Source organism: Osmerus mordax, chromosome 19, assembly GCF_038355195.1.
Source record: "Osmerus mordax isolate fOsmMor3 chromosome 19, fOsmMor3.pri, whole genome shotgun sequence".
Lineage (NCBI taxonomy): Eukaryota > Metazoa > Chordata > Actinopteri > Osmeriformes > Osmeridae > Osmerus > Osmerus mordax.
In genome coordinates this window covers 14663556-14681307 of record NC_090068.1, presented here as the reverse complement: position 1 = coordinate 14681307, position 17752 = coordinate 14663556, and positions in this window count along the sequence as shown.

Genomic DNA, 17752 nt, shown 5'->3' with positions numbered 1-17752 from the left:
GATTTTAAGATTTTCGACTATATTTCTCTTTCCTTTTTGTCCGGCCCATAACTCTGCCTAGAAAGGGCCTACATGCCCCAAACTAGGTCTGGTCTGCTCATCAGAGTCCCCTCTACGGGCGTGTTTTGGATTGGATTTTGTTTTAAATTGACCATATTTGACTTCCCTTTTTGTCCGGCCCATAACTCTGCCTAGAAAGGCCCTACATGCCCCAAACTTGGTCTGGTCTGCTCATCAGAGTCCCCTCTACGGGAGTGTTTTGGACAGGATTTTGATATTTTTTACCATATTTTTTAAATGCACCCCCCTTTATTGTCTGTTCTGTATATCCCAGCATCAAATGATTCTTACTGTACACTGAGGGCACTAGTTTGAGTGACCACAGTAAGTTTCAGGTATGTGACACTTTCCTAGTCAGAGTTAGCAGGGGGTGCATTTCATGGCAAGAAGGAATACAACAAGCCTGTCGTGAAATGCACCAAACTTGGTCTGGTCTGCTCATCAGAGTCCCCTCTACGGGCGTACTTTGGATTGGATTTCAAGATTTTTGACCATATTTGTCTTCCCTTTTTGTCCGGCCCATAACTCTGCCTAGAAAGCCCCTACATGCCCCAAACTTGGTCTGGTCTGCTCATCAGAGTCCCCTCTACGGGCGTACTTTGGATTGGATTTCAAGATTTTTGACCATATTTGTCTTCCCTTTTTGTCCGGCCCATAACTCTGCCTAGAAAGCCCCTACATGCCCCAAACTTGGTCTGGTCTGCTCATCAGAGTCACCTCTACGGGCGTGTTTTGGATTGGATTTTAATATTTTTGACCATATTTGACTTCCCTTTGTGTCCGGCCCATAACTCTGCCTAGAAAGGCCCTACATGCCCCAAACTTGGTCTGGTCTGCTCATCAGAGTCTTCTCTACGGGCGTGTTTTGGATTGGATTTCAAGATTTTTGACCATATTTGTCTTCCCTTTTTGTCCGGCCCATAACTCTGCCTAGAAAGGCCCTACATGCCCCAAACTTGGTCTGGTCTGCTCATCAGAGTCCCCTCTATGGGAGTGTTTTGGACAGGATTTTGATATTTTTTACCAATTTTTTTAAATGCACCCCCCTTTATTGTCTGTTCTGTATATCCCAGCATCAAATGATTCTTACTGTACACTGAGGGCACTAGTTTGAGTGACCACAGTAAGTTTCAGGTATGTGACACTTTCCTAGTCAGAGTTAGCAGGGGGTGCATTTCATGGCAAGAAGGAATACAACAAGCCTGTCGTGAAATGCACCAAACTTGGTCTGGTCTGCTCATCAGAGTCCCCTCTACGGGCGTACTTTGGATTGGATTTCAAGATTTTTGACCATATTTGTCTTCCCTTTTTGTCCGGCCCATAACTCTGCCTAGAAAGGCCCTACATGCCCCAAACTTGGTCTGGTCTGCTCATCAGAGTCACCTCTACGGGCGTGTTTTGGATTGGATTTTAATATTTTTGACCATATTTGACTTCCCTTTGTGTCCGGCCCATAACTCTGCCTAGAAAGGCCCTACATGCCCCAAACTTGGTCTGGTCTGCTCATCAGAGTCCCCTCTACGGGTGTGTTTTGGATTGGATTTTGTAAAATTTGACCATATTTTTCTTCCCTTTTTGTCCGGCCCATAACTCTGCCTAGAAAGGCCCTACATGCCCCAAACTTGGTCTGGTCTGCTCATCAGAGTCCCCTCTACGGGCGTGTTTTGGATTGGATTTTAAGATTTTCGACTATATTTCTCTTTCCTTTTTGTCCGGCCCATAACTCTGCCTAGAAAGGGCCTACATGCCCCAAACTAGGTCTGGTCTGCTCATCAGAGTCCCCTCTACGGGCGTGTTTTGGATTGGATTTTAATATTTTTGACCATATTTGACTTCCCTTTGTGTCCGGCCCATAACTCTGCCTAGAAAGGCCCTACATGCCCCAAACTTGGTCTGGTCTGCTCATCAGAGTCCCCTCTACGGGTGTGTTTTGGATTGGATTTTGTAAAATTTGACCATATTTTTCTTCCCTTTTTGTCCGGCCCATAACTCTGCCTAGAAAGGCCCTACATGCCCCAAACTTGGTCTGGTCTGCTCATCAGAGTCCCCTCTACGGGCGTGTTTTGGATTGGATTTTAAGATTTTCGACTATATTTCTCTTTCCTTTTTGTCCGGCCCATAACTCTGCCTAGAAAGGGCCTACATGCCCCAAACTAGGTCTGGTCTGCTCATCAGAGTCCCCTCTACGGGCGTGTTTTGGATTGGATTTTGTTTTAAATTGACCATATTTGACTTCCCTTTTTGTCCGGCCCATAACTCTGCCTAGAAAGGCCCTACATGCCCCAAACTTGGTCTGGTCTGCTCATCAGAGTCCCCTCTACGGGAGTGTTTTGGACAGGATTTTGATATTTTTTACCATATTTTTTAAATGCACCCCTCTTTATTGTCTGTTCTGTATATCCCAGCATCAAATGATTCTTACTGTACACTGAGGGCACTAGTTTGAGTGACCACAGTAAGTTTCAGGTATGTGACACTTTCCTAGTCAGAGTTAGCAGGGGGTGCATTTCATGGCAAGAAGGAATACAACAAGCCTGTCGTGAAATGCACCAAACTTGGTCTGGTCTGGTCATCAGAATCCCCTCTACCGGCGTGTTTCGGATTGTATTTTTTTTTTTATTGACCATATTTCACTTCCCTTTTTGTCCGGCCCGTAACTCTGCCTAGAAAGGCCCTACATGCCCCAAACTTGGTCTGGTCTGCTCATCAGAGTCTTCTCTACGGGCGTGTTTTGGACAGGATTTTGATATTTTTTACCATATTTTTTAAATGCACCCCCCTTTATTGTCTGTTCTGTATATCCCAGCATCAAATGATTCTTACTGTACACTGAGGGCACTAGTTTGAGTGACCACAGTAAGTTTCAGGTATGTGACACTTTCCTAGTCAGAGTTAGCAGGGGGTGCATTTCATGGCAAGAAGGAATACAACAAGCCTGTCGTGAAATGCACCAAACTTGGTCTGGTCTGCTCATCAGAGTCCCCTCTACGGGCGTACTTTGGATTGGATTTCAAGATTTTTGACCATATTTGTCTTCCCTTTTTGTCCGGCCCATAACTCTGCCTAGAAAGCCCCTACATGCCCCAAACTTGGTCTGGTCTGCTCATCAGAGTCCCCTCTACGGGCGTACTTTGGATTGGATTTCAAGATTTTTGACCATATTTGTCTTCCCTTTTTGTCCGGCCCATAACTCTGCCTAGAAAGCCCCTACATGCCCCAAACTTGGTCTGGTCTGCTCATCAGAGTCACCTCTACGGGCGTGTTTTGGATTGGATTTTAATATTTTTGACCATATTTGACTTCCCTTTGTGTCCGGCCCATAACTCTGCCTAGAAAGGCCCTACATGCCCCAAACTTGGTCTGGTCTGCTCATCAGAGTCTTCTCTACGGGCGTGTTTTGGATTGGATTTCAAGATTTTTGACCATATTTGTCTTCCCTCTTTGTCCGGCCCATAACTCTGCCTAGAAAGGCCCTACATGCCCCAAAATTGGTCTGGTCTGCTCATCAGAGTCCCCTCTACGGGTGTACTTTGGATTGGATTTCAAGATTTTTGACCATATTTGTCTTCCCTTTTTGTCCGGCCCATAACTCTGCCTAGAAAGGCCCTACATGCCCCAAACTTGGTCTGGTCTGCTCATCAGAGTCCCCTCTATGGGAGTGTTTTGGACAGGATTTTGATATTTTTTACCATATTTTTTAAATGCACCCCCCTTTATTGTCTGTTCTGTATATCCCAGCATCAAATGATTCTTACTGTACACTGAGGGCACTAGTTTGAGTGACCACAGTAAGTTTCAGGTATGTGACACTTTCCTAGTCAGAGTTAGCAGGGGGTGCATTTCATGGCAAGAAGGAATACAACAAGCCTGTCGTGAAATGCACCAAACTTGGTCTGGTCTGCTCATCAGAATCCCCTCTACCGGCGTGTTTCGGATTGTATTTTTTTTTTTATTGACCATATTTCACTTCCCTTTTTGTCCGGCCCATAACTCTGCCTAGAAAGGCCCTACATGCCCCAAAATTGGTCTGGTCTGCTCATTAGAGTCCCCTCTACGGGAGTGTTTTGGATTGGATTTTAATATTTTTGACCATATTTGACTTCCCTTTGTGTCCGGCCCATAACTCTGCCTAGAAAGCCCCTACATGCCCCAAAGTTGGTCTGGTCTGCTCATCAGAATCCCCTCTACGGGCGTGTTTTGGATTGGATTTCAAGATTTTTGACCATATTTGTCTTCCCTCTTTGTCCGGCCCATAACTCTGCCTAGAAAGGCCCTACATGCCCCAAAATTGGTCTGGTCTGCTCATCAGAGTCCCCTCTACGGGTGTACTTTGGATTGGATTTCAAGATTTTTGACCATATTTGTCTTCCCTTTTTGTCCGGCCCATAACTCTGCCTAGAAAGGCCCTACATGCCCCAAACTTGGTCTGGTCTGCTCATCAGAGTCCCCTCTATGGGAGTGTTTTGGACAGGATTTTGATATTTTTTACCATATTTTTTAAATGCACCCCCCTTTATTGTCTGTTCTGTATATCCCAGCATCAAATGATTCTTACTGTACACTGAGGGCACTAGTTTGAGTGACCACAGTAAGTTTCAGGTATGTGACACTTTCCTAGTCAGAGTTAGCAGGGGGTGCATTTCATGGCAAGAAGGAATACAACAAGCCTGTCGTGAAATGCACCAAACTTGGTCTGGTCTGCTCATCAGAATCCCCTCTACCGGCGTGTTTCGGATTGTATTTTTTTTTTTATTGACCATATTTAACTTCCCTTTTTGTCCGGCCCGTAACTCTGCCTAGAAAGGCCCTACATGCCCCAAACTTGGTCTTTTCTGCTCATCAGAGTCCCCTCTACGGGCGTACTTTGGATTGGATTTCAAGATTTTTGACCATAATTGTCTTCCCTTTTTGTCCGGCCCATAACTCTGCCTAGAAAGGCCCTACATGCCCCAAACTTGGTCTGGTCTGCTCATCAGAGTCTTCTCTACGGGCGTGTTTTGGACAGGATTTTGATATTTTTTACCATATTTTTTAAATGCACCCCCCTTTATTGTCTGTTCTGTATATCCCAGCATCAAATGATTCTTACTGTACACTGAGGGCACTAGTTTGAGTGACCACAGTAAGTTTCAGGTATGTGACACTTTCCTAGTCAGAGTTAGCAGGGGGTGCATTTCATGGCAAGAAGGAATACAACAAGCCTGTCGTGAAATGCACCAAACTTGGTCTGGTCTGCTCATCAGAATCCCCTCTACCGGCGTGTTTCGGATTGTATTTTTTATTTTTATTGACCATATTTCACTTCCCTTTTTGTCCGGCCCATAACTCTGCCTAGAAAGGCCCTACATGCCCCAAACTTGGTCTGGTCTGCTCATCAGAGTCCCCTCTACGGGCGTGTTTTGGATTGGATTTCAAGATTTTTGACCATATTTGTCTTCCCTTTTTGTCCGGCCCATAACTCTGCCTAGAAAGGCCCTACATGCCCCAAAATTGGTCTGGTCTGCTCATTAGAGTCCCCTCTACGGGAGTGTTTTGGATTGGATTTTAATATTTTTGACCATATTTGACTTCCCTTTGTGTCCGGCCCATAACTCTGCCTAGAAAGGCCCTACATGCCCCAAACTTGGTCTGGTCTGCCCATCAGAGTCTTCTCTACGGGCGTGTTTTGGATTGGATTTCAAGATTTTTTACCATATTTGACTTCCCTTTGTGTCCGGCCCATAACTCTGCCTAGAAAGGCCCTACATGCCCCAAACTTGGTCTGGTCTGCTCATCAGAGTCTTCTCTACGGGCGTGTTTTGGATTGGATTTTAAGATTTTTGACCATATTTGTCTTCCCTTTTTGACCGGCCCATAACTCTGCCTAGAAAGCCCCTACATGCCCCAAAGTTGGTCTGGTCTGCTCATCAGAATCCCCTCTACGGGCGTGTTTTGGATTGGATTTCAAGATTTTTGACCATATTTGACTTCCCTTTTTGTCCGGCCCATAACTCTGCCTAGAAAGGCCCTACATGCCCCAAACTTGGTCTGCTCATCAGAGTCCCCTCTACGGGTGTACTTTGGATTGGATTTCAAGATTTTTGACCATATTTGTCTTCCCTTTTTGTCCGGCCCATAACTCTGCCTAGAAAGCCCCTACATGCCCCAAACTTGGTCTGGTCTGCCCATCAGAGTCTTCTTTACGGGCGTGTTTTGGATTGGATTTCAAGATTTTTTACCATATTTGACTTCCCTTTGTGTCCGGCCCATAACTCTGCCTAGAAAGGCCCTACATGCCCCAAACTTGGTCTGGTCTGCTCATCAGAGTCTTCTCTACGGGCGTGTTTTGGATTGGATTTTAAGATTTTTGACCATATTTGTCTTCCCTTTTTGACCGGCCCATAACTCTGCCTAGAAAGCCCCTACATGCCCCAAAGTTGGTCTGGTCTGCTCATCAGAATCCCCTCTACGGGCGTGTTTTGGATTGGATTTCAAGATTTTTGACCATATTTGTCTTCCCTTTTTGTCCGGCCCATAACTCTGCCTAGAAAGCCCCTACATGCCCCAAACTTGGTCTGGTCTGCTCATCAGAGCCCTCTACGGGAGTGTTTTGGACAGGATTTTGATATTTTTTACCATATTTTTTAAATGCACCCCCCTTTATTGTCTGTTCTGTATATCCCAGCATCAAATGATTCTTACTGTACACTGAGGGCACTAGTTTGAGTGACCACAGTAAGTTTCAGGTATGTGACACTTTCCTAGTCAGAGTTAGCAGGGGGTGCATTTCAGGGCAAGAAGGAATACAACAAGCCTGTCATGAAATGCACCAAACTTGGTCTGGTCTGCTCATCAGAATCCCCTCTACCGGCGTGTTTCGGATTGTATTTTTTTTTTTTATTGACCATATTTCACTTCCCTTTTTGTCCGGCCCATAACTCTGCCTAGAAAGGCCCTACATGCCCCAAACTTGGTCTGGTCTGCTCATCAGAGTCCCCTTTACGGGCGTGTTTTGGATTGGATTTCAAGATTTTTGACCATATTTGTCTTCCCCATATTTGTCCGGCCCATAACTCTGCCTAGAAAGGCCCTACATGCCCCAAACTTGGTCTGGTCTGCTCATCAGAGTCCCCTCTACGGGCGTGTTTTGGATTGGATTTCAAGATTTTTGACCATATTTGTCTTCCCTTTTTGTCCGGCCCATAACTCTGCCTAGAAAGGCCCTACATGCCCCAAAATTGGTCTGGTCTGCTCATTAGAGTCCCCTCTACGGGAGTGTTTTGGATTGGATTTTAATATTTTTGACCATATTTGACTTCCCTTTGTGTCCGGCCCATAACTCTGCCTAGAAAGGCCCTACATGCCCCAAACTTGGTCTGGTCTGCCCATCAGAGTCTTCTCTACGGGCGTGTTTTGGATTGGATTTCAAGATTTTTTACCATATTTGACTTCCCTTTGTGTCCGGCCCATAACTCTGCCTAGAAAGGCCCTACATGCCCCAAACTTGGTCTGGTCTGCTCATCAGAGTCTTCTCTACGGGCGTGTTTTGGATTGGATTTTAAGATTTTTGACCATATTTGTCTTCCCTTTTTGACCGGCCCATAACTCTGCCTAGAAAGCCCCTACATGCCCCAAAGTTGGTCTGGTCTGCTCATCAGAATCCCCTCTACGGGCGTGTTTTGGATTGGATTTCAAGATTTTTGACCATATTTGTCTTCCCTTTTTGTCCGGCCCATAACTCTGCCTAGAAAGCCCCTACATGCCCCAAACTTGGTCTGGTCTGCCCATCAGAGTCTTCTTTACGGGCGTGTTTTGGATTGGATTTCAAGATTTTTTACCATATTTGACTTCCCTTTGTGTCCGGCCCATAACTCTGCCTAGAAAGGCCCTACATGCCCCAAACTTGGTCTGGTCTGCTCATCAGAGTCTTCTCTACGGGCGTGTTTTGGATTGGATTTTAAGATTTTTGACCATATTTGTCTTCCCTTTTTGACCGGCCCATAACTCTGCCTAGAAAGCCCCTACATGCCCCAAAGTTGGTCTGGTCTGCTCATCAGAATCCCCTCTACGGGCGTGTTTTGGATTGGATTTCAAGATTTTTGACCATATTTGTCTTCCCTTTTTGTCCGGCCCATAACTCTGCCTAGAAAGCCCCTACATGCCCCAAACTTGGTCTGGTCTGCTCATCAGAGCCCTCTACGGGAGTGTTTTGGACAGGATTTTGATATTTTTTACCATATTTTTTAAATGCACCCCCCTTTATTGTCTGTTCTGTATATCCCAGCATCAAATGATTCTTACTGTACACTGAGGGCACTAGTTTGAGTGACCACAGTAAGTTTCAGGTATGTGACACTTTCCTAGTCAGAGTTAGCAGGGGGTGCATTTCAGGGCAAGAAGGAATACAACAAGCCTGTCATGAAATGCACCAAACTTGGTCTGGTCTGCTCATCAGAATACCCTCTACCGGCGTGTTTCGGATTGTATTTTTTTTTTTTATTGACCATATTTCACTTCCCTTTTTGTCCGGCCCATAACTCTGCCTAGAAAGGCCCTACATGCCCCAAACTTGGTCTGGTCTGCTCATCAGAGTCCCCTTTACGGGCGTGTTTTGGATTGGATTTCAAGATTTTTGACCATATTTGTCTTCCCCATATTTGTCCGGCCCATAACTCTGCCTAGAAAGGCCCTACATGCCCCAAACTTGGTCTGGTCTGCTCATCAGAGTCTTCTCTACGGGAGTGTTTTGGATTGGATTTCAATATTTTTGACCATATTTGATTTCCCTTTTTGTCCGGCCCATAACTCTGCCTAGAAAGCCCCTACATGCCCCAAACTTGGTCTGGTCTGCTCATCAGAGTCTTCTCTACGGGCGTGTTTTGGATTGGATTTTAAGATTTTTGACCATATTTGTCTTCCCTTTTTGACCGGCCCATAACTCTGCCTAGAAAGCCCCTACATGCCCCAAAGTTGGTCTGGTCTGCTCATCAGAATCCCCTCTACGGGCGTGTTTTGGATTGGATTTCAAGATTTTTGACCATATTTGTCTTCCCTTTTTGTCCGGCCCATAACTCTGCCTAGAAAGGCCCTACATGCCCCAAAATTGGTCTGGTCTGCTCATCAGAGTCCCCTCTACGGGAGTGTTTTGGATTGGATTTAAATATTTTTGACCATATTTGACTTCCCTTTTTGTCAGGCCCATAACTCTGCCTAGAAAGGCCCTACATGCCCCAAACTTCGTCTGGTCTGCTCATCAGAGTCCCCTCTACGGGCGTACTTTGGATTGGATTTCAAGATTTTTGACCATATTTGTCTTCCCTTTTTGTCCGGCCCATAACTCTGCCTAGAAAGCCCCTACATGCCCCAAACTTGGTCTGGTCTGCTCATCAGAGTCCCCTCTACGGGAGTGTTTTGGACAGGATTTTGATATTTTTTACCATATTTTTTAAATGCACCCCCCTTTATTGTCTGTTCTGTATATCCCAGCATCAAATGATTCTTACTGTACACTGAGGGCACTAGTTTGAGTGACCACAGTAAGTTTCAGGTATGTGACACTTTCCTAGTCAGAGTTAGCAGGGGGTGCATTTCATGGCAAGAAGGAATACAACAAGCCTGTCGTGAAATGCACCAAACTTGGTCTGGTCTGCTCATCAGAATCCCCTCTACTGGCGTGTTTCGGATTGTATTTTTTTTTTATTGACCATATTTCACTTCCCTTTTTGTCCGGCCCATAACTCTGCCTAGAAAGGCCCTACATGCCCCAAACTTGGTCTGGTCTGCTCATCAGAGTGCCCTCTACGGGCGTACTTTGGATTGGATTTCAAGATTTTTGACCATATTTGTCTTCCCTTTTTGTCCGGCCCATAACTCTGCCTAGAAAGCCCCTACATGCCCCAAACTTGGTCTGGTCTGCTCATCAGAGTCCCCTCTACGGGCGTGTTTTGGATTGGATTTTGTAAAATTTGACCATATTTGACTTCCCTTTTTGTCCGGCCCATAACTCTGCCTAGAAAGGCCCTACATGCCCCAAACTTGGTCTGGTCTGCTCATCAGAGTCCCCTCTACGGGCGTGTTTTGGATTGGATTTTAAGATTTTCGACCATATTTCTCTTCCCTTTTTGTCCGGCCCATAACTCTGCCTAGAAAGGCCCTACATGCCCCAAACTTGGTCTGGTCTGCTCATCAGAGTCCCCTCTACGGGCGTGTTTTGGATTGGATTTTAAGATTTTCGACCATATTTCTCTTCCCTTTTTGTCCGGCCCATAACTCTGCCTAGAAAGGCCCTACAGCCCCAAACTTGGTCTGGTCTGCTCATCAGAGTCCCCTCTACGGGCGTGTTTTGGATTGGATTTTGTAAAATTTGACCATATTTTTCTTCCCTTTTTGTCCGGCCCATAACTCTGCCTAGAAAGGCCCTACATGCCCCAAACTTGGTCTGGTCTGCTCATCAGAGTCCCCTCTACGGACGTGTTTTGGATTGGATTTTAAGATTTTCGACCATATTTCTCTTCCCTTTTTGTCCGGCCCATAACTCTGCCTAGAAAGGGCCTACATGCCCCAAACTTGGTCTGGTCTGCTCATCAGAGTCCCCTCTACGGGCGTGTTTTGGATTGGATTTTGTTTTAAATTGACCATATTTGACTTCCCTTTTTGTCCGGCCCATAACTCTGCCTAGAAAGGCCCTACATGCCCCAAACTTGGTCTGGTCTGCTCATCAGAGTCCCCTCTACGGGCGTGTTTTGGATTGGATTTTGTTTTAAATTGACCATATTTGTCTTCCCTTTTTGTCCGGCCCATAACTTTGCCTAGAAAGGCCCTACATGCCCCAAACTTGGTCTGGTCTGCTCATCAGAGTCCTCTCTACGGGCGTGTTTTGGATTGGATTTTAAGATTTTTGACCATATTTGTCTTCCCTTTTTGTCCAGCCCATAACTCTGCCTAGAAAGGCCCTACATGCCCCAAAGTTGGTCTGGTCTGCTCATCAGAGTCCCCTCTACGGGCGTGTTTTGGATTGGATTTCAAGATTTTTGACCATATTTGTCATCCCTTTTTGTCCGGCCCATAACTCTGCCTAGAAAGGCCCTACATGCCCCAAACTTGGTCTGGTCTGCTCATAAGAGTCCCCTCTACGGGCGTGTTTTGGATTGGATTTCAAGATTTTTGACCATATTTGTCTTCCCTTTTTGTGCGGCCCATAACTCTGCCTAGAAAGGCCCTACATGCCCCAAACTTGGTCTGGTCTCCTCATCAGAGTCCCCTGTACGGGAGTGTTTTGGATTGGATTTTAAGATTTTTGACCATATTTGACTTCCCTTTTCGTCCGGCCCATAACTCTGCCTAGAAAGGCCCTACATGCCCCAAACTTGGTCTGGTCTGCTCATCAGTCCCCTCTACGGGCATGTTTTGGATTGGATGTTGTTTTAAATTGACCATATTTGACTTCCCTTTTTGTCCGGCCCATAACTCTGCCTAGAAAGGCCCTACATGCCCCAAACTTGGTCTGGTCTGCTCATCAGAGTCCCCTCTACGGGCGTGTTTTGGATTGGATTTTGTTTTTAAATTGACCATATTTGACTTCCCTTTTCGTCCGGCCCATAACTCTGCCTAGAAAGGCCCTACATGCCCCAAACTTGGTCTGGTCTGCTCATCAGAGTCCCCTCTACGGGCATGTTTTGGATTGGATTTTGTTTTAAATTGACCATATTTGACTTCCCTTTTTGTCCGGCCCATAACTCTGCCTAGAAAGGCCCTACATGCCCCAAACTTGGTCTGGTCTGCTCATCAGAGTCCCCTCTACGGGCGTGTTTTGGATTGGATTTTGTTTTTAAATTGACCATATTTGACTTCCCTTTTTGTCCGGCCCATAACTCTGCCTAGAAAGGCCCTACATGCCCCAAACTTGGTCTGGTCTGCTCATCAGAGTCCCCTCTACGGGCGTGTTTTGGATTGGATTTTGTTTTAAATTGACCATATTTGACTTCCCTTTTTGTCCGGCCCATAACTCTGCCTAGAAAGGCCCTACATGCCCCAAACTTGGTCTGGTCTGCTCATCAGAGTCCCCTCTACGGGCGTGTTTTGGATTGGATTTTGTTTTAAATTGACCATATTTGACTTCCCTTTTTGTCCGGCCCATAACTCTGCCTAGAAAGGCCCTACATGCCCCAAACTTGGTCTGGTCTGCTCATCAGAGTCCCCTCTACGGGCGTGTTTTGGATTGGATTTTAAGATTTTCGACGATATTTCTCTTCCCTTTTTGTCCGGCCCATAACTCTGCCTAGAAAGGCCCTACATGCCCCAAACTTGGTCTGGTCTGCTCATCAGAGTCCCCTCTACGGGCGTGTTTTGGATTGGATTTTAAGATTTTCGACCATATTTCTCTTCCCTTTTTGTCCGGCCCATAACTCTGCCTAGAAAGGGCCTACATGCCCCAAACTCGGTCTGGTCTGCTCATCAGAGTCCCCTCTACGGGCGTGTTTTGGATTGGATTTTGTTTTAAATTGACCATATTTGACTTCCCTTTTTGTCCGGCCCATAACTCTGCCTAGAAAGGCCCTACATGCCCCAAACTTGGTCTGGTCTGCTCATCAGAGTCCCCTCTACGGGCGTGTTTTGGATTGGATTTTAAGATTTTCGACCATATTTTTCTTCCCTTTTTGTCCGGCCCATAACTCTGCCTAGAAAGGGCCTACATGCCCCAAACTCGGTCTGGTCTGCTCATCAGAGTCCCCTCTACGGGCGTGTTTTGGATTGGATTTTGTTTTAAATTGACCATATTTGACTTCCCTTTTTGTCCGGCCCATAACTCTGCCTAGAAAGGCCCTACATGCCCCAAACTTGGTCTGGTCTGCTCATCACAGTCCCCTCTACGGGCGTGTTTTGGATTGGATTTTGTAAAATTTGACCATATTTGACTTCCCTTTTTGTCCGGCCCATAACTCTGCCTAGAAAGGGCCTACATGCCCCAAACTCGGTCTGGTCTGCTCATCAGAGTCCCCTCTACGGGCGTGTTTTGGATTGGATTTTGTTTTAAATTGACCATATTTGACTTCCCTTTTTGTCCGGCCCATAACTCTGCCTAGAAAGGCCCTACATGCCCCAAACTTGGTCTGGTCTGCTCATCACAGTCCCCTCTACGGGCGTGTTTTGGATTGGATTTTGTAAAATTTGACCATATTTGACTTCCCTTTTTGTCCGGCCCATAACTCTGCCTAGAAAGGCCCTACATGCCCCAAACTTGGTCTGGTCTGCTCATCAGAGTCCCCTCTACGGGCGTGTTTTGGATTGGATTTTAAGATTTTCGACCATATTTCTCTTCCCTTTTTGTCCGGCCCATAACTCTGCCTAGAAAGGCCCTACATGCCCCAAACTTGGTCTGGTCTGCTTATCAGAGTCCCCTCTACGGGCGTGTTTTGGATTGGATTTTAAGATTTTCGACCATATTTCTCTTCCATTTTGTCCGGCCCATAACTCTGCCTAGAAAGGCCCTACAGCCCCAAACTTGGTCTGGTCTGCTCATCAGAGTCCCCTCTACGGGCGTGTTTTGGATTGGATTTTAAGATTTTCGACCATCTTTTTCTTCCCTTTTTGTCCGGCCCATAACTCTGCCTAGAAAGGCCCTACATGCCCCAAACTCGGTCTGGTCTGCTCATCAGAGTCCCCTCTACGGGCGTGTTTTGGATTGGATTTTGTTTTAAATTGACCATATTTGACTTCCCTTTTTGTCCGGCCCATAACTCTGCCTAGAAAGGCCCTACATGCCCCAAACTTGGTCTGGTCTGCTCATCACAGTCCCCTCTACGGGCGTGTTTTGGATTGGATTTTGTAAAATTTGACCATATTTGACTTCCCTTTTTGTCCGGCCCATAACTCTGCCTAGAAAGGCCCTACATGCCCCAAACTTGGTCTGGTCTGCTCATCAGAGTCCCCTCTACGGGCGTGTTTTGGATTGGATTTTAAGATTTTCGACCATATTTCTCTTCCCTTTTTGTCCGGCCCATAACTCTGCCTAGAAAGGCCCTACAGCCCCAAACTTGGTCTGGTCTGCTCATCAGAGTCCCCTCTAAGGGCGTGTTTTGGATTGGATTTTAAGATTTTCGACCATCTTTTTCTTCCCTTTTTGTCCGGCCCATAACTCTGCCTAGAAAGGGCCTACATGCCCCAAACTCGGTCTGGTCTGCTCATCAGAGTCCCCTCTACGGGAGTGTTTTGGATTGGATTTTAAGATTTTTGACCATATTTGTCTTCCCTTTTTGACCGGCCCATAACTCTGCCTAGAAAGCCCCTACATGCCCCAAAGTTGGTCTGGTCTGCTCATCAGAATCCCCTCTACGGGCGTGTTTTGGATTGGATTTCAAGATTTTTGACCATATTTGTCTTCCCTTTTTGTCCGGCCCATAACTCTGCCTAGAAAGGCCCTACATGCCCCAAAATTGGTCTGGTCTGCTCATCAGAGTCCCCTCTACGGGAGTGTTTTGGATTGGATTTAAATATTTTTGACCATATTTGACTTCCCTTTTTGTCCGGCCCATAACTCTGCCTAGAAAGGCCCTACATGCCCCAAACTTCGTCTGGTCTGCTCATCAGAGTCCCCTCTACGGGCGTACTTTGGATTGGATTTCAAGATTTTTGACCATATTTGTCTTCCCTTTTTGTCCGGCCCATAACTCTGCCTAGAAAGCCCCTACATGCCCCAAACTTGGTCTGGTCTGCTCATCAGAGTCCCCTCTACGGGAGTGTTTTGGACAGGATTTTGATATTTTTTACCATATTTTTTAAATGCACCCCCCTTTATTGTCTGTTCTGTATATCCCAGCATCAAATGATTCTTACTGTACACTGAGGGCACTAGTTTGAGTGACCACAGTAAGTTTCAGGTATGTGACACTTTCCTAGTCAGAGTTAGCAGGGGGTGCATTTCATGGCAAGAAGGAATACAACAAGCCTGTCGTGAAATGCACCAAACTTGGTCTGGTCTGCTCATCAGAATCCCCTCTACTGGCGTGTTTCGGATTGTATTTTTTTTTTATTGACCATATTTCACTTCCCTTTTTGTCCGGCCCATAACTCTGCCTAGAAAGGCCCTACATGCCCCAAACTTGGTCTGGTCTGCTCATCAGAGTGCCCTCTACGGGCGTACTTTGGATTGGATTTCAAGATTTTTGACCATATTTGTCTTCCCTTTTTGTCCGGCCCATAACTCTGCCTAGAAAGCCCCTACATGCCCCAAACTTGGTCTGGTCTGCTCATCAGAGTCCCCTCTACGGGCGTGTTTTGGATTGGATTTTGTAAAATTTGACCATATTTGACTTCCCTTTTTGTCCGGCCCATAACTCTGCCTAGAAAGGCCCTACATGCCCCAAACTTGGTCTGGTCTGCTCATCAGAGTCCCCTCTACGGGCGTGTTTTGGATTGGATTTTAAGATTTTCGACCATATTTCTCTTCCCTTTTTGTCCGGCCCATAACTCTGCCTAGAAAGGCCCTACAGCCCCAAACTTGGTCTGGTCTGCTCATCAGAGTCCCCTCTACGGGCGTGTTTTGGATTGGATTTTGTAAAATTTGACCATATTTTTCTTCCCTTTTTGTCCGGCCCATAACTCTGCCTAGAAAGGCCCTACATGCCCCAAACTTGGTCTGGTCTGCTCATCAGAGTCCCCTCTACGGGTGTGTTTTGGATTGGATTTTGTAAAATTTGACCATATTTTTCTTCCCTTTTTGTCCGGCCCATAACTCTGCCTAGAAAGGCCCTACATGCCCCAAACTTGGTCTGGTCTGCTCATCAGAGTCCCCTCTACGGACGTGTTTTGGATTGGATTTTAAGATTTTCGACCATATTTCTCTTCCCTTTTTGTCCGGCCCATAACTCTGCCTAGAAAGGGCCTACATGCCCCAAACTTGGTCTGGTCTGCTCATCAGAGTCCCCTCTACGGGCGTGTTTTGGATTGGATTTTGTTTTAAATTGACCATATTTGACTTCCCTTTTTGTCCGGCCCATAACTCTGCCTAGAAAGGCCCTACATGCCCCAAACTTGGTCTGGTCTGCTCATCAGAGTCCCCTCTACGGGCGTGTTTTGGATTGGATTTTGTTTTAAATTGACCATATTTGTCTTCCCTTTTTGTCCGGCCCATAACTTTGCCTAGAAAGGCCCTACATGCCCCAAACTTGGTCTGGTCTGCTCATCAGAGTCCTCTCTACGGGCGTGTTTTGGATTGGATTTTAAGATTTTTGACCATATTTGTCTTCCCTTTTTGTCCAGCCCATAACTCTGCCTAGAAAGGCCCTACATGCCCCAAAGTTGGTCTGGTCTGCTCATCAGAGTCCCCTCTACGGGCGTGTTTTGGATTGGATTTCAAGATTTTTGACCATATTTGTCATCCCTTTTTGTCCGGCCCATAACTCTGCCTAGAAAGGCCCTACATGCCCCAAACTTGGTCTGGTCTGCTCATAAGAGTCCCCTCTACGGGCGTGTTTTGGATTGGATTTCAAGATTTTTGACCATATTTGTCTTCCCTTTTTGTGCGGCCCATAACTCTGCCTAGAAAGGCCCTACATGCCCCAAACTTGGTCTGGTCTCCTCATCAGAGTCCCCTGTACGGGAGTGTTTTGGATTGGATTTTAAGATTTTTGACCATATTTGACTTCCCTTTTCGTCCGGCCCATAACTCTGCCTAGAAAGGCCCTACATGCCCCAAACTTGGTCTGGTCTGCTCATCAGAGTCCCCTCTACGGGCATGTTTTGGATTGGATTTTGTTTTAAATTGACCATATTTGACTTCCCTTTTTGTCCGGCCCATAACTCTGCCTAGAAAGGCCCTACATGCCCCAAACTTGGTCTGGTCTGCTCATCAGAGTCCCCTCTACGGGCGTGTTTTGGATTGGATTTTGTTTTTAAATTGACCATATTTGACTTCCCTTTTTGTCCGGCCCATAACTCTGCCTAGAAAGGCCCTACATGCCCCAAACTTGGTCTGGTCTGCTCATCAGAGTCCCCTCTACGGGCGTGTTTTGGATTGGATTTTGTTTTAAATTGACCATATTTGACTTCCCTTTTTGTCCGGCCCATAACTCTGCCTAGAAAGGCCCTACATGCCCCAAACTTGGTCTGGTCTGCTCATCAGAGTCCCCTCTACGGGCGTGTTTTGGATTGGATTTTGTTTTAAATTGACCATATTTGACTTCCCTTTTTGTCCGGCCCATAACTCTGCCTAGAAAGGCCCTACATGCCCCAAACTTGGTCTGGTCTGCTCATCAGAGTCCCCTCTACGGGCGTGTTTTGGATTGGATTTTAAGATTTTCGACGATATTTCTCTTCCCTTTTTGTCCGGCCCATAACTCTGCCTAGAAAGGCCCTACATGCCCCAAACTTGGTCTGGTCTGCTCATCAGAGTCCCCTCTACGGGCGTGTTTTGGATTGGATTTTAAGATTTTCGACCATCTTTTTCTTCCCTTTTTGTCCGGCCCATAACTCTGCCTAGAAAGGCCCTACATGCCCCAAACTCGGTCTGGTCTGCTCATCAGAGTCCCCTCTACGGGCGTGTTTTGGATTGGATTTTGTTTTAAATTGACCATATTTGACTTCCCTTTTTGTCCGGCCCATAACTCTGCCTAGAAAGGCCCTACATGCCCCAAACTTGGTCTGGTCTGCTCATCACAGTCCCCTCTACGGGCGTGTTTTGGATTGGATTTTGTAAAATTTGACCATATTTGACTTC